This window comes from Diabrotica virgifera, chromosome 7, assembly GCF_917563875.1.
Source record: "Diabrotica virgifera virgifera chromosome 7, PGI_DIABVI_V3a".
In the NCBI taxonomy this organism is placed as follows: Eukaryota; Metazoa; Arthropoda; class Insecta; order Coleoptera; family Chrysomelidae; genus Diabrotica; species Diabrotica virgifera.
Genome location: NC_065449.1, coordinates 130221900 through 130248594, shown reverse-complemented (window position 1 = coordinate 130248594; position 26695 = coordinate 130221900). Strand labels below are relative to the sequence as shown.

General features: G+C 34.3%; 1 protein-coding gene and 1 long non-coding RNA gene across 3 annotated transcripts in view; both read left to right on the top strand.

The window, feature by feature from the left end:
• LOC126888143 (1-acyl-sn-glycerol-3-phosphate acyltransferase delta-like) overlaps nucleotides 1–26695 on the top strand; it is a 491980-nt gene that overhangs the window by 52337 nt on the left and 412948 nt on the right. The gene's annotated exons all lie outside the window — the stretch shown is intronic.
• On the top strand, nucleotides 2211–3566 carry LOC126888146 (uncharacterized). Its single transcript, XR_007699421.1, has 2 exons — nucleotides 2211–3199; nucleotides 3269–3566. It is a non-coding gene; the product is annotated as an uncharacterized LOC126888146 (long non-coding RNA).

Genomic DNA, 26695 nt, shown 5'->3' with positions numbered 1-26695 from the left:
TTGGGGACATTCCAGGAATGTTTTCAATGTCCTGTGAGTACCTTCTAGGAATATTCCTGGAATGTTTTGTGTTATTAGGGTTCTTTATTATATTACGAATACGTGTGCCAAATATCTCAAAAAAATATTCAAACTTACAGCCGCAATCTTGGAACGCGTTTTCGCTACCTGTTGATCGCTACTGTTTCACCTTAAATTTATTACTTTATTTAAATTTTGCTTACCTGACTTATCTGTTTGATTTAAATTTGTCAAAGTTTCATCGTTGTTGGAACTAAATTTGTTACTTACCTCAATAGTGCTACTTGTTTGGTTTTGTTTGTTTGTTACCTTATTATTTACCCTATTGTTATTTTTATTTAATTCCTCATATTCCATCATCCCATCTCCTTCCATTTCTACATAAAATTTACCTCTATCTGGAGGTTCGGGTGGTATACTTTCCATATTATTTGTTTTCTGAAATTTAACTTCTAGGCGCGAAATTTCACACTTTCTTACAGATTACTGGTTTAGTACTTCTTTATACTACTCGTAATACTCAAAAAGTTAAGAAAAAATCTTAAAAATTAATTATTTTTAGGAGAACTTCTAAATAAACTGCCTTTCAATTTGACGTTTATTTGACCGTAACAAAACTGAAGCATCCTTGATATTTAGTATTGCGTTAGTTAGGGGCAAGGCGGCTCTACTCGATTTATTTTGGATTAAAAAAAAATGAAAAAAATTCCTTTATACCTAGAAAGCCAAGAAAATACATTTTTTTAACGTATACAGATTTTGAACTTTGAATGATTTTTATGATAAATGGTGATTATTGATCATTATTATGATGATGAATGTTGTTTATTTTTGAATACTCGTACCTATAGTATCATTTTTTTTGCAATGTGATAGAAAAAGAAGCAAAAAATAAAATCTACCGAAATTTGACGGTTTCTACCGAGAAATTAGGAGTAGTCTACCGAAATTTTGTCTAAGACCTGTGGCAACACATCACTTCCCCTCCGCATACGAAAAGAGATTGTTGCAGGCACTGCGAGAAGTGACAAAGCCGAATTCATTGCTTAAAATGCACCAATGCTCCGATTTTGCCTTGAAAAGGACAGATATTGCTTCGTGATGTATCATAAAAAATTATGTATTTGATTGACTTAAATGAAATTTGTTTTCTTGAGTTGTAGATAATTTATTTGTACGTCGTATTGTGTGGCCTTAACTGGCACAGTATCACAGCCTCCTACAGTTACAAGCCATGAAGTAGAAATTTGGCGACGTCAAAGGGTAGTCCTATTCATATGTGGCCAACTGATTGCAGTGCATCACAAGTGCATTTTGAAAGAACTGTTTGTAAATTATATTTTTGTACTTAATATTAAGTGTTTTTACGTGTCTAAGCACTTATTTAAGTTATCTTATTGGACTAATTTTATTGATATTGTACTACAGGATGAAATAAACTCAAAGTAAGTAAAAACAAGTAACATAAACATTGTTAGGTTGTGTAGCTCGCTACACATAATGCATGATTCACGATTCGTAATGCGCGATGCGTGGTTCGTCGTAGTTCGTAGTAATTCGCGAATTACCTCGCTACACACTTGCACGATTCCACAGCCTCCTAAAGTTAACAAGCCGTGAACTAAGAAAGGCAACATCGCAACAGCTGTTAGAGGTAGTCCTATTGTTTACATTTTCAGCACAGCAAAATAATTAGTTATCGCGAAACCCAAGTTAAAAGATCTTTAAATAAAAATAAAGGACATGTCTAATAAAAGAGAATTATTGAAAACATATTTTAAGGAATCTTTTATATGATATTAAGAATATGTATTTATAATATAAAAATAATCTGTAGTGTGTTTTTAAACCAAAAGGAGTGATTCAAATTTACCGCGCTGTTATACTTGTTTGTAATTGGTCCAACTGCAAGCAAATTTACTCCACTGTTATAAAATTTTGACACTAATGGCATTTATCAAGTTTTGACACTTTCGGCATTTCATAGGTTAATTCAGTTATATCGGCGATTTTTTGTGTTTTCTGTGTTATTTCTTTAATTTTTAGATCTTAAGTCTGTTTTGATATAAAAAGAAGTTGTTTTTAGAACTCTTCAGCGACGTATTAATATAATATAATATTTATGGATTACCGTTGAGGGCCGACATGATCAACTAAAAAAAGAAGATGTATTTGGATTGGTTATTTTTCTGGTGACTTTCTTGGATGTGAATCTGTCATTTTAGTTTACTCCTGGGAAAAAAATAAACCATAGAAGATTCTATGTTGTGACCTATAAATAAGATCCTAGTTAAAGTTAAAAATTAAAATAAGATCAGTAAAAGGAGTAACACGTTAAATTTAATTATTTTGTGGGTTCTAGTTTACTGAATGGGTAGACGGATTACGGATATGAAATTTATACCAATGAATTCTGTTTCACTTACTGATAATTGTACAATAATTTTTTATTGGGGGCGGGCGTTACTTTTCATGTAATTGCAATTTAAAATATGTCTTATTTTTAAAAATCGCCGCCATTTTCCGCCATTATATACCATGAAACAACAAGAAACGACAGGAATGACAACCGTTTTATAAACGCAAGAAGGAGAATCCTAACAGTGTTGCCATAGTTATATAAAATATGTTTTCTTATGAAAATTACAATTTTTCAATTCTTAAATATGTCATTTTACTTATTCTGACGCATTTTTAACACAAAATGACTGCTTTATTACAAGGGTCAGGTTAGTTCTGGTTAGGTTTCGTTACGTTAGGTTAGATTACATCAAGTTTATTAATATTATAGTGATTTATGATTATATTTTAATAAATAAATTCTGTGGGATTCCCAGAATACACTTTCAAGGTTGGAATGAAATTTTATGTATTTCATGGTTATGTACTGTCACTGATTTCGGGAAACCATGTTGCCATGTGAATGACAAAAGATAATTTCACATGAAAACATCGATTTTTGTCCATTTAAGCGTACCATTGATTTGGAATATTTATGCAAACCTCTAAATTTGGCAACTGTTTTTGAAAAATTGGTAGATGCATGCATTGACGCATTTTTTAAACAGTTTATTGTTAGTTTTTAGTTTGTTAGGTCGGTTGTTTGTGCTGCGCCCTGGATTTGGGCGTTGTCTGTTGCATCATATACAAATTTGTGAAAGTGAAGTTAGTTTATCGGGTGGGTTGTGATTGCGCTCAGCGGTCAAATACCTCCTGCGGTTCTCTCAATATAATACCCGTAAGTTAGGTTTGGACCGAAGGGTTAGGCCTTCCTCCTTTCAGACCGCCTGCGCCCAATTGCAATCTGCCCAGTTTATCGTTAAATAAAGGTGAAGTGAGACTAAATGGTGTGTAGGTGTTACGAAAGTAAATTTAAGTACAATTAAGGTGTGGCTTTAATACCTATATTCACAAAGAAAAGGCCTCTTTCGAAGCTAGTAAACTGCAGGCAGAGGAAATAAATATGTTGGTGGCAACTTTTATTACATTTAAAGCCACGAATTTGGCTTTGGACTCTCAAATTGCATCGATCTATAGCTGTTTTGTAAGTAATTTTTATTAAATTTTTAAATCTTTAAAAGGTTAAAACTGGCAACACTGTCAAATTTGACCTCTCGGCGCCTGTCCGCCATATTGTTTTGAAATATGACAAAAAAAATATTATTTTAACCAATATTACGTATTTTTTCATAATTTGATTGTAAAAATCAGTTATATGTATTATGTTTCAATTACTTATATTTTATTAAGACATTCTATATACTTTTGTATCCTTTTCACGTAAATTTTTTTTGGCTACTATTACATTTTTTGATTTTTTTCAAATATTTCTTGATTTTTGGGCACTTTTACCAGTTTCCCCCAAAGAAAACAGTAAAATGTCTGCTTTTTTCCACTTTTCAGGCTAAGTCCATAAAAAAATTGGCATTTTCAAGGTCTACCCTTAGAGTAAATTTTTACCATTTTGTGATTTAAAAAATACCACAATCAATAATACTCATCATCTTACAACATATTTAATAATCATCTTACAACATGGCAGTGCAATTAGAAATAGCTACATATTTTAGAAGTTGTTGAACACTTTTGTATGGGTATATAAAACGAGGAATTTATGGACAATGTATCATTAGGGGAGTGAATATCCAGTCATCAACTATCCAAAGACACCATGGCAGAATGCTCAGCCATCAGTTGAAGTGCTGTATAATTAATCACAAATTGCTTTAAGAATGGTTAGTGAAATAACATTTCCTATTATTTTGACATGTGGAATGAGATGCAGTTTACCTTTTGTTCAAAAAATAATAAAGGCTAGTTCAGAATTACTAGGCAGAAAGTTAATAATAAAAGGCTAGGTAGTTAATATATAAAAATAAAGTAAAAATAAAAACATTTATTGCCCTAATAATACTTATAATACATTCACTTAAGATATTTCATTTCTTTACCGATGTTCCGCTGTTGCAAGCTCTCCTTTGAACTGCTTCTGTTGTGGATCCCTGAGTCTTCATGCCTTGGTCATCTGGACCTCTTCTTCTGTTGCAGTAGTTAATAGAGATGTGGTATTATCGTCTTAATTAATACACTCGATGTCTTTAGAACTTTTTTATTAAGTTAACCTCTATATGACATAACCTCTGAGCCTCGTACTCACCAACGACTGTCAATCCCCTGCCATCCTGGTTGCATACAGTATGCCTGGTAGCACATCTCCCTTTTTTTATCATTAAACATTACAAAGAAGGTTATCCTACCCTTAACTCATAACACCTAATACTAATCCCAACTTAAATAATAAACACTACATTAATCAGTGTAATCTGCTAGATAAGCAGGTTTCTTAACAACACGTCTTGGCCTACTAGGTGTCACCGAACCTGGATAACTTAATTTCTGTTCCGAACCAGGACTAAAATTCTCACTTTTAAGACACTTCATTTCGAATCGCGGTTTCACTTGTTTCTTCTAAAGTGTCAATATTCTCATTTTGTGTCAATAGTAGGCAGCATAAATTAAATGCCAACGATTCCGGCGATTTTGGCCACAATTGGTTTCCACTACATAGGAACGTGGTTCCTCACAAATCTCTACTACTTTTCCATACTTCCTTATGTCAACAGTCCATACGGAGTCACCAACATTTAAGGTGTCCATGTCCCTAGCATTATGACGTTTATTATAATTTCGTTCAGACTTCTCTTTGACATATTTCTCTCTATTTAGAAAATCCGACTTTGTATTTAAAGTTTCTTCCAGTTTACTTGGTAACGCTGGAAGTGTGGATCGTAATTTTCTATTCATAAGTAACTCACTAGGCGAATAACTGTGTTCTAATGGACTGGCTCTATAAGCCAACAATGCTAGAAACATGTCGGTTTGCACCGCCCTCTCTACCCCTCCATTACTTTGAGAAAATTTCGGACTAGATGTAACATGGACAAAGTCATAAGTTTGTGCAAACTCTTTAAATTTTCGAGAAAATTGCGTCCCATTATCGGATCTCACTACCTCAGGAATCCCGAATCTAGAAAAGAGATCTTTAATTTTGGGAATTATAGATTCTTCTGTTAGACTACTTAATTCGAAATATTCAAAATATCGAGAAAAATAATCGACAATTATCATAAACCATTTCTCATGTTTGAAAAAATCTATGGCAATTTTTCTCATGGCCTGCGAACCGTCTTATCCTTGTAAAAAGATTCTTTTATATTTTGCCGGTGTTCAACACACTTCGGGCAATTTTTTACGAGATTCTCGATTTGTGTTGACAATCCTAGCCACCACACACTCATTTTCGCCCTTTCACGGCATTTTGTAATACCCAAATGCCCGGTGTGAATAAAATCAAGAACTTTTAACTGCAAATTTCTTGGAATTATAATACGCGAATATTTTAATAATAAATTCTCAGAATATGATATATTATATTGATGCTGATAATAAGGAAACAACTCGACCGGCAGTTTAGATTTTTCTGGCCAAGATAAAATATAGTACTCTTTTAATTTCTTGCAAATAAATAAAGTATTTTTCTTGCTCCTCTTTAATAAGTTTTAAAAAATAGGACTTTATAGGTAAATTTTTTATTGCTGCTTTCACAAAAGTATCTACTTCGACCTCTAACTCTCCACCTAAATTTTTAGTTTGAATAGGGCCGCGACGTAAAGTATTCGGAATAACTAAATTTTTTCCTGGAGTATAAATAACCGTATATTTATATCTCATTAAACGCATTCTGAACCTCTGTAATCGAGGAGTCAACGAATCTAAGTTTTTCGTTTGTAAAATCTGTAATAAGGGTTTATGATCCATTTCAAAAGTTAGATTTTCGACCCCTAAAATATAGTCCGAGAACTATTCTGCTGCCCATGTCAATGAAAGAGCCTCTTTCTCTATCTGTGCGTAGCGTGTTTCTGCCTGACTCAAGAGCCTCAATCCAAAACCAACAATTTCCCGAGATCCACCTTTATTTTCCTGCATAAAACAACAACCCAACCCAAAGCAACTCACGTTTGCGCTAACAATAATCGGTTTATTCGCATCGAAAAAAGCCAAACTTGGAGGCTTTTCTAAAATCAATTTTAATGAGTTAAATGCCTTGTCCTGCGAAGGTCCCCACAAAAATTCGCAATCTTTTTTCAATAAAGAACTTATAGTCCAGACAGCCACTGTGCATCCGCTAGGAAAAATATTCTAATTCGGATTTTTTGCACAATCTTACTCAAAAAGGTACCCTTTTAACAAATTTGCATGTTGCCAGGACCAAAAGTTGGTCAAAAATTTTTTAAACGTTTTTTTTTTGTTTTTTCCTAAAATTATTTTTTTTACATGGAACATTTTTTTTTAGGTTTTTTGGATCATTCCAAACAGAAAAGGTCTTTAGTGACTTTTCTCTAAAGCTGATAGTTTTTGACATATAAGCGATTAAAAATTGAAAAATTGCGAAATCAGCCATTTTTAACCCTCAAAAACTATGTGAAAAACTGAAAATTTGAATGTTGCCAAGGTAGGTAGATATTCTTTAAACATCGATTGATGAAATCCCGAAGAGTTTTTTGCAATACAATATTCAAAACTCCTTTGTTTTTTAATTGCTAATCAAGCGTGCGCGACACTATTTTCCACCGTTGCATGTGTATGCAGTATGGTGCAAATGAAAGAAATAAATTCGTTATTTCGTAAACCGGCGACTTTAAGGAAAAATCCCGAAACAGGTCGATTTTTATTTTTAAGTTATGTATGGTATACTAGTGACGTCATCCATCTGGGCGTGATGAAGTAATCGATGATTTTTTTTATGAGAATAGGGGTCGTGTGCTAGCTCATTTGAAAGGATCTTCAATTCTCTATTCAGTAATATAAACATTTACACAATTATTTATACAGGGTGTCCAATAATTTAATTTTTTTGTCATTTTGCCAAATGATTTAATTTAATAAAAATTTTTTGGATACCTTGTATAAATAATTATGTGAATGTTTATATTACTGAATAGAGAATTGAAGAACCTTTCAAATGAGCCAGCACACGACCCGTATTCTCATTTAAAAAAATCATGGATTATGTCATCACGCCCAGATGGATGACGTCACTAGTATGCTATATATGCCACAATATCATAATTTAAAAATAAAAACCGACCTATTTTGGGATTTTTCCTTAAAGTCACCGGTTTACGAAATAACGAATTTATTCCTTTCATTTGCACCATACTGTATACATAATACACATGCAACGGTGCAAAATAGTGTCGCGCACGCTTGATTGGCAATTAAAAAACAAAGGGGTTTTTGATATTGTATTGCAAAAAACTCTTCGGGATTTCATCAATCGATGTTTAAAGAATATCTACCTACCTTGGCAACATTCAAATTTTCAGTTTTTCACATAGTTTTTGAGGGTTAAAAATGGCCGATTTCGCAATTTTTCAATTTTTAATCGCTTATATGTCAAAAACTATCAGCTTTAGAGAAAAGTTACTAAAGACCTTTTCTGTTTGGAATGATTCAAAAAACCTAAAAAAATTTTGTTCCATGCAAAAAATTATTTTAGAAAAAAAAAACAAAAAAAAAAAACGTTTAAAAAATTTTTGACCAACTTTTGGTCCTGGCAACATGCAAATTTGTTAAAAGAGGTCCTTTTTGAGTAAGATTGTGCAAAAAATCCGAATTAGAATATTTTTCCTAGCGGATGCGCAGTGGCTTTCTGGACTATTAGCGGTTCTAAAAGATCCGATTTGTTATTGATATATTTTGTCGTAAAATTTATCATGCCTAGTAAGCGCATTAAATCTGACTTATTTTTGGGGACAGGAAACTCGCGTATTGCTCTCACATGGTTAGGGTCCACGGAAATATTTTTATCAGAAATTACATGACCTAGCTATTTAACTGCTTTAACCCCTATAACACACTTTTTCGGATTCAAAGTAATACCTTCAGCATGAATTTTTGTCAATACCCTGGATAAAATCTCATCATGTTTCTCCCTGCTTGGAGCATGTATTAATACATCATCAATATGACAGACTACCCCCTCTAACCCATTTAAAATTTTAGAGAAATTTAAAGCAAAATATTCTGGGCCACATGAAATGCCGAAGGGGAGCCTTTTAAAGAAAAACCTACCCTAAGGTGTAATAAACGTAGTCAAAAGTTGACTTTCTTTGTCCAATTTTATCTGGTAGAACCCACTTATGGTGTCTAATTTAGAAAATTGAGTTGACTCACTTAACTGAGCTAGTGTATGACCAATTTTCGGTAATGGAAAATGAGAACGTAGGACAGAAATATTTAGTTTTGTGAAGTCACAACATAAACGTACTGTATCTCCTTTGTCTATACAAACTATAGGACTCACCCACGCAGTTGGAGACTCAATTGGCTCTATAATACCAAGTTTAAGCAATCTATCCAGCTCTATTTTTAATTTAGGAAGTAGTGCTAATGGCACTGTTCGAGGTACAGATTGTACAAACGGCTTAGCACCTGGCTTAACCTTTATGGACATTTCATTTTTAAACTCCCCTATATCACTAAAAAATACCCTTAAATTGCTTAGCAATTACCTCTAAACTAAACTTTGATAAGTTTTCCTGACTTTTCTTGCAATCAAATTGATAGTCATTTATTAAGCAAATATTTTAGTTGGAAAATTTAACACTTTAAAAAGATTTATTGCATTACGACTTAAAATAGGCTGCCTTAACTTCCTAACAACGTACAAAGTCTCTAAATTTGTGTGCTCCTCATATGTCAAATTTACACAGTATCTAGTTTATGATCATCTGCAGCCCCCACTGCATTACATGAAACCAACTGTGTTACAAACTCTTTTGACAACATTTCGTATGGAAAACAGCTGACATCAGCCCCGGTGTCAACAAAGAACGGTATTGTATGTTTATTATTAATTAAAATGTCCACATACGATCTATACTGCTTATCTAGGTATACCTGGCCAATGAAATTTCCATCTTCATGTCCCTTAGAGGTTACTTGTGCCGCATTCTTCTCTGGGCCCTCAGAACTGCACTCAGAATCACTTTCACTTTCAGCCACAACCCTAACTGACTTTTTATTTCGACACAAAGCACTCCAATGTCCATGCTTCAAACAAGAACGACAGTTCGACAACTTAGCTGGACATTTTGCTCTATTGGTCCAAGAGCTGTGAGACATTTTTGAGTAGGTATTTTAGGCAACCTGAAAATTTTTCAGGTGACTCTTCCATGATAGCCTAATACAAAAATGCCGGTCTGGCTGGAGGGTAGCGGTTATTTTCCCCAAACATCCCCCCCAAAGTTAAAAAAAAGGGTAAAAATTGTTATTACAAAAAATATCATTGACGTGACTTTAAAGTAAATTTAAATATTCGAATATAAAGAAAATAAACAGGCCAGGCGATTTGAGGGCGATTTTAACTCTGCAAGATACTTGCATGGGCGCCCCAGGATTATTTTCAGGGGATGCATCTGAACTTCAGAAGATTTCATCTGAATCTGTACATACTATTAACGAGTATAAAATATACAACTATACATGCAAAGCTATGCACATTCCTTCCGGACAGGGAAGTACAATTATTATTTTGACAGGGTATTTTTTTAATATCAAAAATAAATATTCTAAAAAAGACAGAATTTTTTTTTGGTGAAATTTCTCAACTGCCATGTGATCAAACAAATTACGCGTACATATAAATGAAAAGCGCTATAGGTAAGCAGCAGTGTGAGAAAGAGCGTATACCGATAGCTGTTTGCGTTCTCTGTTGTACCTGAGCGAGTCCGTTCGCTCTAGAAAAATCACGTGACCTGGCGATCCCATGTTGTTGTGTCTCGAAACGTTAGAGTAATTATTATATATTATAGTTTTTTAAGTAACTTTTTCTTAATTAAAGGAAAATAATACGTACTATACAATAGATTTTGCAAATATGATAGAAAAAGACAGATTTATTATTATAAATATATAGGTAGAAAAGTATAAAAGTATAAACTAAATTGATTCTGTGTCCGAATCTTGTACTTCTTCTTCAAATTCCTCATCTGTGCTTAAATATTTACTTATTTTTTTGAAGGTAGATTAAATGTAAGACCAAATACTTACGATGTCGGGATAGTATCACGAGGTTTTTTCCTGGTTTTCCCTCGTGATTTACTATGGAATCTCTAACGCGAGAATTTTACTGTCATCGTTGCATTTGGTTGTCTTTTTAAAGACAGATCACATGCTATGATTTTTTTGCGACGGATATTCTTGAGTTGGGATTGATTTCATGTAATCGAATGAACTATCTTTTAGTAAAGTCGTCCCAGGAACGCAACTCATAAATATTGGCGATATCATTTTAAAGTCTTCTACTTTAAAATGTATAATATACGTCTGAATTGCCAATATAAATGAGTCAGATTAAATAAATTATTAGAAGAATTTTTTTACTTAGCAACAGCATGTTTGTTTTATTTTAATAGTATTTTGTATTTTGACAACGAAACCCGATTTGGGCTTCGAAACGTTAATAAATTCATTTTTTAGTAAAATTGTGGCTTATTTCCCATAAAAAATACGTAATTATAAATATTTACTGTCTTCGTCTTCGTCAGACTCCCCTCGAGACTCAGATTCCTCTTCTACATGATCTGTAAATAGTTGTAATATGTATTTAGAATTAATTAAAAATTAATTAGCGATAATTTAATTGAATTACTACGTATTCTCTGTCCTTTTATACGGAGTCGAAGCCTGGACAATCACGGGCGCATCTGAAGAAAGACTTGCCATTTTTGAGATGTGCTGTTATTGAATAATGTAAAAAATATCATGAACACAACACGTAACAAACACGGAAACATTAAGAAAGATGAAAAAGGCAAAAGAAATACTCAACACTATAAAGGAAAGAAAGATGAGCCAAAATAAATATTCATACTCTTCTTCTTCGTCAGACTCCCCTCGAGACTCAGATTCCTCTTCTACCTGATCTGTAAATAGTTGTAAATATGTATTTAGAATTAATTAAAAATTAATGTATACTAATACTTAATACTTTTCCTTATATTATAAATTACATCATGTTTTTTATTTCTTAGTATATGACCAAAGTAGCTCATTTTTCCTTCATTCATAGTGTTGAGTATTTTTTTGACTTTTTATCTTTATTAATGTTTCCGTGTTTGTTACGTGTTGCGTCCATGATATTTTTTACATTATTCGATAACACCACATCTCAACAATGGCAAGTCTATCTTCAGATGCGCCCGTGATTCTCCAGGCTTCGACTCCGTATAAAAGGACAGAGAATACGTAGCAACTCAATTAATTAATCACTAATTAATTTTTAATTAATTCTAAATACATATTACAACTATTTGCAGATCATGTAGAAGAGGAATCTGAGTCTCAAGGGGAGTCTGACGAAGAAGAAGACAGTGAATATTTAAGCACAGATGAGGAATTTGAAGAAGAAGTACAAGATTCGGACACAGAATCAATTTAGTTTATACTTTTATACTTTTCTACCTATATCTTTATAATAATAAATCTGTCTTTTTCTATTATATTTGCAAAATCTATTGTATAGTACGTATTATTTTCCTTTAATTAAGAAAAAGTTACTTAAAAAACTATAATATATAATAATTACTCTGACGTTTCGAGGCACAACAACATGGGATCGCCAGGTCACGTGATTTTTCTCGAGCGAACGGACTCGCTCAGGTACAACAGAGGACGCAAACAGCTATCGGTATACGCTCTTTCTCACACTCCTGTTTACCTATAGCGCTTTTCATTTATATGCACGCGTAATTTGTTCGATCACATGGCAGTTGGAAAATTTCACCAAAAAAAACCTGTCTTTGTAGAATATTTATTTTTAATATTAAAAAATACCCTGTCAAAATAATAATTGTACTTCCCTGTCCTGAAGGAATGTACATAGCTTTGCATGTATAGTTGTATATTTTATACTCGTTAATAGTATGTACAGATTCAGATGAAATCTTCTGAAGTTCAGATGCATCCCCTGAAAATAACCCTGGGGCGCCCATGCAAGTATCTTGCAGAGTTAAAATCGCCCTCAAATCGCCTGGCCTGTTTATTTTCTTTATATTTGAATATTTAAATTTACTTTAAAGTCACGTTAATGATATTTTTTGTAATAACAATTTTTACCCTTTTTTTAACTTTGGGGGGGATTTTTGGGGAAAATAACCGCTACCCTCCAGCCAGACCGGCATTTTTGTATTAGGCTATCATGGAAGAGTCACCTGAAAAATTTTCAGGTTGCCTAAAATACCTACTCAAAAATGTCTCACAGCTCTTATACTATATCTTTGCACGTACTAATACCACAGTATGTACACTTTTCCTGTGAAGTTGACTGTTTCTTACTTTGGTCCACTGACTTCTTTGCACTGCTTCTTACTGCACTAACTGTCTGTTCCTGCCTGATAATCTTATTCTGTGAGCTCTGCAACTCAGCCTGCCTAACTGCTGTAATTGCGTCTGCTAGGGTTAATTTATCCCTTAATTGTAGTCTCTCGCTCACCTTTATATCCAGAACACCAATGACTATCCGGTCCCGAACCAACTCATCTTTTAAGGTTCCATAGTCGCAATGTTCTGCCATTGCGTGCAAACTATGTTATAAAGTTCTCAACTGGCTCACCAGGTCTCTGAACTCTTGAGTTAAACTTATCGAGGGGTTCGAGCGAAAACCCGATAATTAACAAAACCATTGGTTCGAGATAATCGCGATTAAAGATTTTAGGAAGTTTGAAGAAGATTTAAAATCGTCATAGGAAGTTTTATCAAATATTTGTTATAGCCAAATGGCAGAGAATTTAATATTTAGTTAGAGTAATTTATTTTAAGTTTAATTTATAAAAACGTATTTACAAAAAAAAATGAAACGTGATATTTATCGGGTTTTACCTCGTTGAATGAGTATAACATTTGACTTTATTGGTTTTTATTTTGAATTTTTGTAATTATAAAATAAAAGTTAATTGTATATTATTCCAACAAAAATAAATTAATCTGCATTCTTTTTAGAAAATTAAAAGGTAAAATGTGTCTTCTTCCGATTCTTCTCACATCATTACGTCTGGAATTCGATCTGCGATATAATTACCGATTTTTAAATTTGTGATTCAAGCATGCACCTCTTCTGGAAAATATTTTCTTGGCACATCTTTATCAAATCCGTTTTCTTTGCTTCACTTATTGGAAAGATAATTTTATATCACTTTGGTAAATTGCCCTGAGTTGGTAAGTCTATGGTTGCGTTTTGGGTGAAATTTGTTTTAGCCTTTTAGGGCGTAGAGTAGGAGTTTTTTTTTTAATTCAAACCAATATCTTCTGATATTTTTATTAACTGGTTACCGTTTTCCGCTATTGTCTTACAATATCATCCAGTAGAATCACTGTTAGCTACAGCATTTATTATATAATCTGAGAATATACACATACACAGCGTTTTTTAAAAAACTTTTGACACACTGGAATTTATTCATGGTAAGTTAGTGGAAAGAAACATTTCTTACTAAATGTTCGTCCCTTTCTTTGGAAGTTTTAGGGACAAGTCTAGTCCTAATTAGTTTGACAGTTATACTGTACAAAATAAAAAATTTTCTATACTAGACTACTACTACTACTAGACTCCAGTAATTTCTACAGTTTCAATAGTCTTCAGACAACTTTTCAGTACACTTAAATTTAAATTTACTACAATTGTTTTGCTGTGGTACATTGGAAGCTATGAGTTTGTTTTTCATTATAAATATTCATTCTAACCGCTTTTTTTTTGTTTTCGTAATATTCAATTATCAATTTACGCCATCTTTTAAAACTATCATAGTCTAAAATTCTTTATCGGATTTTCGCATGAATATATTTTGTCAAAATGAACAATTTTGTAATCTTCATCTCCGATAAAATTAATTATCAGTTTTTAACTTAGAAATATTTATAATAAAATTAGTAACTTTACACAGGAAAAAGAAGATAAATGATTCTACCGGATTCTCATTACAACAAAGTATTTTTATCAGTAAAGTTATATATTTGGTTGGTGTTATTTAAAAATATGAGTTAACGGGTTTTACCATGTTTGGTTTTTATCAGTTATTGTGCTTAAAAATGTTAATATCAAATAATAACATTTACCAGTGGTAGGAGACGTGTTTTTACTACAGCAGAAATAAAAATACCGGATTTCATAATTTTGGTATTTATCGGGTTTTCGTTTGGACCCCTCGTTATACGTTTCGAAAATTACATTTCTTTGAGGTATAAAGTACTTGTCTAACTTGGTCAAAATGTCAGCGTATTCCTCTGAATTACCTACATTTTGTTGTATCAAAATTTCTTCTGCTTCATTACCCATAAGGTAAACCAACATGTCAATCTTTTCATTGTCGGATTTCTTCTCTAAACCGCTCACACTCATGTACCTTTGAAAGCGCTTTATCCATTGTGACCAATGTTGTGGTTGGGAAAAATCAAATTCCACAGGCGCCTGGACATTAGCAAACACTTCTGTTAGACCCTCCAGGGCTTCGATGTGTCCCCGGCGTTTCGTTAGGCATTTTCACGGGCGTGAAACTTGCAAACGTTAGCGATGGTTCGATCACTCACTCACGGCAACTTTCCGTGGGGCACCGCTGCCACCATATGGTATTATCGTCTTAAATAATACACTCGATGTCCTCTGAGCCTCGTGATCACCAACGACTGTCAATCCCCTGCTATCCTGGTTGCATACATTATGCCTGATAGCACAAGAGAAAACCTTGAAATACTAGTAAATGAAGATGCTGTTGATATTGATATAGAACAAACTGTGGCAGTACATTTTCAACCAGGAGCAAATCTAGTACAACAAAATTTTGTGTGTGTGTGTGTGTGTGTGTGTGTGTGTGTGTGTGTGTGTGTGTGCGTGTTAAAATATAATTCGCCATAAGTCAAAAGTAAATGGTTAATGTTTATAATTTTATTTTACTGAACTGCAGTTTGTTAATAAATTTATAAATAAAAAATAAATTAGTTTGATGTCTGATTGTATTATTCTCAATGTGTTAATAAATTTATAAACACATACATTGTATTGGCATTTTACAAGCCTCCTGTACCTTGGGCCGCCAGTAAAAAAAGAGCACAAAACTGAAATCACAAGTTGATTAAACAGTGTATTAAAAACTAAACAGCAGGTGAACGGTTATATAATGAGAACAAAAACAAACAAAACTAAAAATTAATTCTAAAAACGAAAAAAAAAACACATATAAAATACAAATTGTTATTATTTTTTGTCGCAAAAATCGCAAATGTAGGTTTTCCACTGTTTGTCATCAATATCAGCACAAAGATTATGCGCCCAACTACCGCACTTAACACAGCGGCTCCATTTTTCACCAGCCTTGTCAGCGTTTGCCGAACTTCCGCAAAAATAGCATTCTTCTTCATCAGCACTATCTTCGTCGTCTGTTGACACCAAAGGAATGCTGGTTTCACTTTCCGATGAAGTGTCATTTACTTGTGATTTTTTCGTGACTTTTGGCTTTGTTAATGGGGTTTGCTCTACCGCCTTTCTCTTTCCGAAGTTTAAGTCTTTTGTCGCAGATTTAAGTTTTTTGCTTTTTGCTTTTGTGTTTCTAATTTCTTCTTTTTCAGGGGTATCGGTCGCAATCATAGTTTTTCCAGGCTTTCTCCCTTTTCCTGTACTTTTTTTAGCTGACGCTTTTGGATATGGCTGTATTTCTTCCGGGGAAATAAACCCTCTGCCTTGTTGTTTTATTTGATTTGGGGGAGTTAGTGATACTGTTCTTGGTACAAAATTGTTCTCGTTTTCAATATTCGAAGGCCCCGCTTTTGGTTCATTATTATCCTCATTTTTGTCAGCTTCTAAAGCTAAAGTTGTAACGGTTTGAGTTGGCACCATATTTTCCATTTCACGATCGGTTACATAGGAGCCCAAAAAATCTTGATCTGAAAATTTTTCGCTGTCTAAGGGATATATTCCAGAAGCTCTAAAGCCGCTAATAATATTGCTGGGGGTGAAAGCTCGAGGATAAGCTTTTCCAATAACTTCGGCCACTGAGTAGATATCAAAGGTTTTTCCACCATTACTGAACAACCAAGATTCAACTCCTTGGCTATAAAAGGTTTTGAGGGGCCCATATACTGTCAAATCAAGTGGTTGAAGTTTGTTCGAAGTGTGAGGAGGAAAGGTAATCATTACAATTCCCGCATTAGATGCTTTTTCTACTGCTTCGATAGACAGGTGAGATTCGTGATTATCTAAAAATAATATCACTCGTTCGTCCTTTGAACACTTGACATGCTGGATGAAGTGATTCAGAAATTTTAGAAACAACTGATCATTTGGCCACCCTGAGGCCGTTGCAGCTCCCAAGGTTCCTGGAGGAGCCCCAAAAATCATTCTATCTTTAAAAAACACCCTAGGAAAAATCAACATCGGTGGGATGTAGTTTCCTGTAGCACTTATCGCTGCTATCATAGTCACGAGGCTTCCTCTCTCGGCCGATGTAGCACTACCAAGTTGTTTAATTCCTTTCGGAGCAACTATTTTTGACTGCGATTGAACAGTGCTTATACCGGTCTCATCTAAGTTCCAAATTCTGTTAGGAGGAATTACTCTAAATCGACTGTGGACGGTTTTGATGTTGTCAAAAAATTTTTTGACATTGACCCTGTTGAAACTGGTTGACCTACTGAGACTTGTTGCTTCGGGTTTTCTAATTGACAATACGTCCTTATGCCTTTTCAAAAAGCCTCTCATCCACTCTTCACCGGCAATTTTTTCTGTGTGCCAAGAATCTGGAAGTTGCTGAATTGCCGGAACGATTTGATTTTGTAGCAGTTCGAGGTATTTAGTGCTGTTGAGGTTGCCCTCAATAAAAAAGGGGCCTATTACATAATCACCCAAAATACCCGACCAAACATTAAGTTTTTGCGGGCATTGTGTTCGCACAGGAATGCTTAAATGTTTATTTTCTCGAAACCAATACCGAACAATCGATGAATTGTGTTTTCTGTGAAGAGAAAATGTCGACTCGTCAGTAAATAAAATGTTCATTAAAAAATTTTGGTCGGCATTTTTCTTGTTCATCACCTCTTCACAGAATACCATTCGTCTAGTATTGTCCTCGGGAAAAAGTTCTTGGGTTGTTTGAACTTTATAGCATCGATATCCATTCCTTTTTAAAATACCTCGAACAGTACTTTGGCTTAAATTTACTTGTTCAGCAATTTCCCTGCTTGAACACGGTTGACTGGCTTCAACAGCACCACAAACATTAATTTCTTTATTTATACGTTGTTCACTCTTTTGACGAATAGGTGGTTCTTCACCAAGATTGTTACACTTGTAACAGTTTTGAATACATCCACATCTGCGAAATTTTTGAATTATTCTTTCGACTGTGGAAATCGAAGGAGCCGTCCTATTCGCAAAACGAACAACGAATAAATTATCTGCTATATCTCGAATCGAGTGACCTCCAAAATACCAAGCTAAAATTTGAAATTTTGCCTTAAGTTCATACATTTTTAATGTATTTACGAAATTACTTTATTTTCACGCTACGGACTTTTCAGCTAGTAACACTGCGAAGGGCAAAAGCAAGACTGACTAACCTGATTGACGACTAACTTAGTTAAAACCGCCCAAAAACCGCTTCCTCTAGACTTGCACGTCTAGACAAGCTCGTTCCTTTTCTAAGCAGTAAGACGTTTGGACAGTGTTGTCAATCGCATTTCTCTAGATATTTCTCTCAAACAAGGTATAACGTTTAACCAAAAAATATTTACAGTTTACAGGAAAGACAGGAAATAACTACAAACCATTAAGCATTAAGTTTATTTTTGTTATTAGTCTGTTGTAGTAGATTGGTAGTTACACTGAAAAATATAGACAAATATCCGATTTATTCGAAGACATGAAGCAGATATAACTTTCAAGAAGATCCGCAAATCGAATTATTATAGATCGTTATAAAATTATAACAAGGAGAACAGTGCCTACGTTCCTTCTGATGACGCTCCAATAAGAGCAGAAAACTGCAGTTATAAAGGGACTGGCTGCACTCCTTATTCTAATTAAAAAGTAAGATTGTTTTTCCTTCGTATTGCAGCCGAATATATAAAAATGGTACACACATTTTTATTTTATTATAGATCGCTTGGCAACATTGACTTTGGGCGGCGCTATGGGCTATAATAGCACCTCCTCAAAGGAGACAGATAGTTGAACGATATTTTATACAATGTCTTTCAACATGGTATGGATTTCTGTGTGTCGAAGTTTTATATTGGTCCACTATGTTAAATGCAGTTCAACCGTGCATGTGGTCAATGCAATGTTCCGATACTTTCTCGCTGAAACTGTAGAACAATTTGGTGTTGGAGGAAAACTTTTATTTTGGATGTCTGGGTTAGGCCTTTTTTTGGACCAATTATACTATACTACCTCCGTAACTTTGGAACCGTTCATTTTAGAAGGATTATGTATAGGTCCTTTTTTAATTTCAAATTAAATGTAGAACATTTTTGTATAGAAGGTTGTTCATGCTAAACCTCATAGTTTTAGAAATATTGACGAAAAACGTAAGAAACTACGAATTTACCGACTCTTCCCCCTCTCCTTCCCAAAGCCGACGCTCAAAAAGGTGTGACTTTTTTCTGAACATTATATGGACCATATAGAACAATTTGGTGTTGGAGGATATCTTTCATTTTGAATGTCTGGGTTATGTCATTTTTTGAATCAATTCTCTCATACTATAGAGATAGTTTTTGATAAAATACACAAAATGCAAAAAAATTGGACCTGCAGCCATCTCAAAAGAAAAAGTTATAAGTTTAAAAAAAATTAAAAACAATTTGAGAATAGAATAGAATAGAAATATGCTTTATTGTCATGAAAAATTTAACAATTTTATAGACAAAGCTTACAAGAATCATAAATAAGAACAATAACAAATAACAAATACAATTTACTAAAATGATATAAATCGTCTATATAAATAAAAATAATGAAGAGAAACAAAAAAAAACAGTAACAATCTGTTGCAACATTTAAAAAAATTTGCAAATTGCATAATCTACCTTAAGAAATTTAAAAAGTTAAGTTAGTTAAGTTAAGCTGCTGCATATGACACTCAAATATAGATTAAGATTATACTTATAAATAAGAATACTATACTTTCTTAGTTATTGGTTAAGAAACTCTGCTGTTGAATAATATGGTCTTTCAGATAAATAGGCTTTAGTCATTTTACGGAACTTGGGGAAAGATGTTGCAGATTTAAGTTGTAGAGGGAGATGGTTGTAAAGTTTTTTTGCAGAATATAATATAGATTTCTTTACTAATTCACTGGGCGGGATCGGTAAATAGATGTCATAGGTAGAATTTCTGGTGGAATAGTCTGAATAGTCATGTCTAGGTCTTGCTGGAAAGACATGTAGATGTTTACGAATTAAGCAAACAGTTTCTAATATATATAAAGAAGGTAGTGTTAGAATCCTGTGATCTTTGAAGTAGCTTATGCAATGTGTTGTTCTTCCCCAGCAAACAGGTTTGAGCCCAGTTACGTGATGATTACGTTAAATTTACGGCAAATTTCAACGAATACGTAACTCGGTGATTTATGACGGGAAAAAAACATATTTCAGTGCCAAATCATTCACCTATATATTAGTGCTTTCTTTATACATGTTTGACATTAGAATAATATAAAATCATAATGACGAATATAGTACATGTTTTTTATAATAGGTGTGAATGTCGGTTACATCGCAAAGGTACGTTTATTTCACGTAATAATCACGAAACAGAAATAACTTCCTTTGGTTAAATTTTGAGAAATATTTTGGAAAACAAAATTTTACAACGGTGTTGGTTAAATACGTATCGCTTGAATTTTACTCACTGTATTTTATGGACGTCGAAAAATTAGATGTATTTCACTTAAAAGTAATGTAAATAATACCAATATTTAAACAAAATGTTTATGATTTCGCTTTCAAAATCATTTAGCATAACTATTTCAATCCAACCTTGCTTTGAAGCTATTTTTGCTATTTTTTTCTTTAAAAATATCACAGGAGCTAAAATGATGTTAAGTCTAATTTTCAAATCGCGCGCGATGATGACGTACTACCAAGCCTTTTGCCGGATTTATACTCAGCTATTGCCACTGCTGCTGTCGTTGACGGAAATATTGCCCGAAATACGATATCGATGCGAGTGAGGTGTTTACATCAGTTCCTCGCCGTTCCTCGTCAATGTCCTCACAACTCATTACCGAATGACTCACAAGAAAGGAATGTGATGAGAGTATCGTCTTGCTCCCTTACTCACTTGATGCTTTGCCGGCGGCAAGTGAGAGAGAGAGAGAGAGTAGTTGAATGTGAATACCCACTCGTCCTCGCGCTGCCTCCCTTTGACTTCCGCCACAGAAAACCGACTCTTGGGGTATGTAGGTGCAATAGCAATAGCATGACGAGCAGCAGCGCGAGTGAGCTATTTACACATTAGTAATAGTACAGCAACAGTTCTGCCTATTTCCCCGTGTTAAATCCCATAAGAAATCGCTAAGGTCCATTCTGGTCATTTTTGACGCGTATAGTGGTGGAGGCGCCAAGGCTCGTAGGATTGTCTCGTGTGTCGGCTTGCTGGAAAGGGGAGGGGTAACGAATATAAGGTAAGCGCAAAGACATGGCATTATAGCATACGCTGTTATTTGTGTCTTCTTTTCGAATCTAAATTTATAACACCACGCCCGTTTATGAATATTTCTAGGCAGCATATGTCTCTCATAAATTTAATAAGGTAATGTTTTGCTATACTTCATTATATTTGTATTTGTTAAAGCGTGATGAGGAAGGATTAGTTTGTGTGAAATAAAGACATCTGCATGTCTTAATAATAACCGCCAAGGTTTTTAATATCTAAAAATAACTTAACCATCTGGCAGTCTAATCAGCATCCGGTACTTCAGGGCAAATGAGGGGAGCAACGACCAACAGTGGGAGTAAACATTCGGTCTAAAAATTGCATTCAATCATTAACATATTTAAAGCATAGGCCTCTTCTTTCCATCTCTCGCAAAGTATAATATACAGGGTATAGTCAGAAAGTTAAACCATTTTTTCTTTCCGTCTGTCGAAAAGTATAATATACAAGGTTAGTCAGAAAGTCAAACCAATTCTTTCCGTGTATCACAGAGTATAATATACAGGGTTTAGTCAGAAAGTCAAGCCAATTCAACATATACCATTCTTACGGCCAAACCAACAAACATCCACCGTCTTCTACGATTGAATACTACTATACATGAATCTCCAGCCAATCACACACCTGTTCCTTACAAAGAACATATACCATTCTTAAGACCAAAACAACACACATCCACCGTCTTCTCTGATTCCCTGGATCGCCCTCCAATCATACACCTGTTCCTAGAGACATATTCCATCCTTATGGCCAAACCAACAAACACCCACCGTCTTCTATGATTGTACACTACTATTCATAAATCTCCATCCAATCGTGATTGTGAGTTGCATACTTTATTTTATCTACGGCAAGTCGGGTAATATTATGTTTTGTAGGTAGGTAACTCAGGTAAAAATGGGAATATATGTTTTATTAGAAAAATCGTTCAACAATATAGCATAGCACAAACAATTGTTGGATATATAGATATGATGCATATGTGGTCATAGAAAAGGCATTTAACATAGTGAAAATAAGCAGTAGTATTAAAATAAAAAAAACATTGTACTGTATTTTACCTACGCCCATAAATTAATTTAGGTTACATAGACTGAAAAAAGGTTAGCAAGGACAGTCAAGCAGTAAGTAATGGTTAAATATAATATGTAAACGTTAATAAAATAATGTTAGCATCTAAGCGATGGAATGTGAGTAAAGCGATGAATAAAAATAATGTAAGCATGAAATAAATGAAAGGTAGTCATTTCGGTCGAACATAAATTTGTTGAAAAAACAAAAATATATTCTTAACAGCAGCCACCAACGTGAAGGTACGACTACATAGACCGCCATGTTAGTAGGGAAGATGGTTAGTAGGAATGAAATATTTTACATTATATGATAATATATTTAATAACGGCAATATACTTAACTTACTTACTAAGGTCACTCTATTACTTGGTTTAGTTGACATCTTTTTATTGATCTGTTGGACATCTTTTATCTATTCTTATTAATGTTAAAACACCGATACTTAGGTATCAATTCATTCGTTACTAAGTTCTTTAGTATTCAAACATGAATTATTAGGGGAAAATAACTCTAGGTTATCTAATCTTAAAACTAGGGATTTTCGGACTCCTGTTTTGTGACAGGCTATCGACGACTTAAAACTAAATCGGGGAAAGAAGACCATTAAGTTATCGATTGTCTTAACTTGGAGGCTACACGAGCAACGGTTCCAGAGTTAACTAGAACGGCTCATTAATTTGCCAGTGGTCCATATCAGAAATCTTTTTAGTGGTCATAACTAAACATCTTTTTATATGGGTTAATCTTAATAATTATTCTTCATTTAGAGATAATATATACAAAACTACGATCTACTAGAATCATCATATGTTAAAAAAAAAACGATGAGTGCAGGAAAGGTTGAGGAATGTTGTAAAAAGGGTCTGTTCCTGATATCAGTATGTTAGCTGTAATAAATAAAGTTTTAAAAATTACAATATTCAATCATCTAAATAATCTTAGTGACGTAAAAACGATTAGTGATAGGGTGATAAGAGGATTATATTATTAAAAAAATGTCTAATTCTGATGTACTTATCAATATTGCAGTTGTAATAAATAAAGTTTAAGACTATATTCAATCAGCATCCATCTTAAAGTCAATCGAATCATCAATGGTAAATGTTAAAATAAGTTTATTAGAATTTTTGTCTTAGATCTAATCAACATCCATCTCAAGAGTATCAATTAAATAGTGCCCAAAGGGAAGCGTATCATAAGAACCCTGAATGTGTTGTCTTTTATCATCATTGGAGCTGAGCGCAATCTTGCTTTGAGTTATAGAATAAACTTGGTGTTTATCAGAGCGTATAAGATTTTGCGTGGCAGTCTTTGTTGTGAAGGTATCTAAACATTCTACGTAGTCCTCAAAAGTAATTTTAGTATTTACTACAGATTTCTTTACCCCCTTCGCCTTCTTTGTAACACCATAATTTCGTATAATATTATCAATTTCATCATCCTCATACTCTTGTTCTTTCAACTTCCCCCTCAGCTTTTCAATGTCATTATCTGTGGTAGCTGCTTTTGTCGTGTATAATTTCGATCGGAGTCCTATGTAATCGGTCATAATGCAGCCATTATTCTCATCTTTCATTATGCCCAAGACCTTCTTATTAACCAGAGGGATGTTGTAAATGTTATCTTTAGGATAGTCTGAGGTATCAAAATATTTATAGCAATCATGTATCATTGCTTCATACGGGTCTTTTTCCCGTATCTCCACAATCACCGAATCTGTATCTGTATAGCAGGTCGAAAAGTTTTCTCCGAACATGCTAGCTAAGTAGCCATATTGGAAATCATATATGGTTGTTTTCGCCAAATCTAAAATACTCATTCCAACATAAATCGGTTTAACTAACCATATTTCCGCTCTATGCATCTCAACAGCAATCAAATTTTCATTAAAGATAGTGGCGTTTTTAAACAGGGGGCTACTTATTCTAGCTTCAGCTCCATAACGACCCTCCCACTCTGTCAGCAATTTAATATCAACGCGCCTGCGCACACACTCTAAAGTCTTACCGAACACTGCATTGTTCATAAGCTTAAACAGATTCTTTTCAAACTCATTTTTTGCTGCCTTCCGGAGATTTGTATTCAAGTCGATGTATGACTTTAACCAAGGAGACTGCTTAAATTTCAGGACTCGATGAATCTTTTTTAGTATTAATCCATGAGCTAGCGCTTGCTTCAAGGCCCTGTAATGAATTACATATCTTTCTTTATCATGAAGAGTAGCCATTAATTTGGTCAGCTCTCGCGGACGTTTAGGAGGTTTCATAGTTTTCGGGTTCAAGGATTGGGGACAGAATGGGATGTCTTTATGATGATCATGGAGATGTTGAGGGTACTCCAGATCGACCTCGAGAATGCACCCTTCAGAAGAACCGTCCGGAATACTAAGAACATCGATGTTAGTATCAGACCACTCGAAACCTCCATATGGAAGATATTGCGACATTGCCCACCCATATTGATTATTGACATCGAAATACATCAGATAGGAGTCGGGCTTAGATGGGTCGTAAGATACCATGTACTTGTTATTTGCATGAACACGACGTTTCGAGCAAACTTGACTCAAACCACCACGAATGCCACGCTCCACAAACAAATGCATATCTGGATCAGTTAAAAGTTCAAGTTCCTGTTTTGTATACTTCAGCATCGCATCCCACGTGAATCCAGGTAGAGTAAAGTAATGAGCGGGGGTCAAGATTATATGTTTCGAGACAACTGGAGCGGAACCGTCCGAAAACATCGGCAAGAAGAAGAATATCAGTTTTCATGTAGAGATCGACGTAATCTCCGAGAGAAGAACAAGAGAATGAGGACCAGACTTGGAGGGCGCGATGATAATGGCGGCGAGGACAAGGTTTATCCTCAAGTTTATTATAAAAAGACTCGATAGGCGGCAGACATGTTTCAATAAAGCGATCAAAAGAATCAATATAATCATAAGGCATGATACCTTTCGCAGTAAGAAGAATGAACTGCTCCTCGGGAAGGAAAGCATATTGAGAGCGGAGATTAGGATATTCGGTCAAATAAGATGAGAGCTTATCGAGAGAAGACGCCATAAATCGAAAGCTATCGATGAAACGAAATTTAATTCGAGCATCATTAATGTGTTTAGTGAAAGATATATATTTTTCCTTAGTGATAGGAAGAAGATCTACGGGGCCATTGATGTGAGTAGCAATATCAGTAACAATGAAGTGGGCATCATATCCGCTGAGGTTATGAAATATCACAGGGATAGTGTGAGCATCTTTGTAATTAATGTTACACCCTTCATGAGCTGCAAATCGATAATTATTTTCTGGGATCAGGTGATTATGGTCTCGCATTTTCTTATCCCTGGGGGAGAAGCGCTGCTCACAAATATGACAATGAGTGGCTGCTTGAAAATCACTCTCTTGCTGAAAGGTCATATCAATATCAAATGGGCACATAAACACCGTAGAAACATCCTCAGCAAGCTGATTTAGTTCATCTGCGAACCATTTCATGCAATCTTTTCCACGATATGATTTGTAAAATGACAGAGAATCATCATAGGAACATTTAAAGTAATACCCAACGGCAGCAGGTATATGTTTTTGATAGGTAGTCTTTTCCGCACTATGTTCCAGAACGCTTTCGAGATCTGCGTATACGGCGAAGGGGGCTTTTAGTTTATTCCTGAAATTCTTAAATTTTAACATTTTATGGCTTTCTTCAGGCATTTTAATGGCTGTTTCATTTATTCTTTCACAATCGTTGATGTGAGCTTCTAACTGTGTATACGATGAAAATGGTTGTAAACACCTATCACAGATAACATCTGATCGCCCATTGCAGCATGTCTTATGAACATTCAACTTTTCTTGTGATCGGAAGTAATGGAGGCAGCCATCACAGAAATATTTTGTCCCATCTTCTTTGCTAAGCTGCTTGGAAAGGAGGCGAGATAGATTTTTTATCCAAACGTAATGATATCTAATGGGACCTTGCTCGTCATAATTATCTTGTAACAAAAGCAGATTCACATGTTTATTCTTCTTGTTTTTTGTTAGGAAGGTTGGGAGGGTCGTATAGTTCTTTTTCTCCTTTTTCAAAATGTATACATTGATCGATATATTATTCTGCTTTTCAAAATTTGGAATCTGTTTGATGGTCATTGGCCACTGAATACCTTTAAGTTTCAGCATTTGGGAGTAGTGTGGGTAAGATGACATTAAATCAGAGTTACTCCGACAAGGATATAACGCCGATATGACAGCCCATGCAAAGCATGCCTCATCATCATTATTAACATTAATGCAGGCTTTCTTTCTTTTTATTTGATGGGGAAGTTCAATGTAT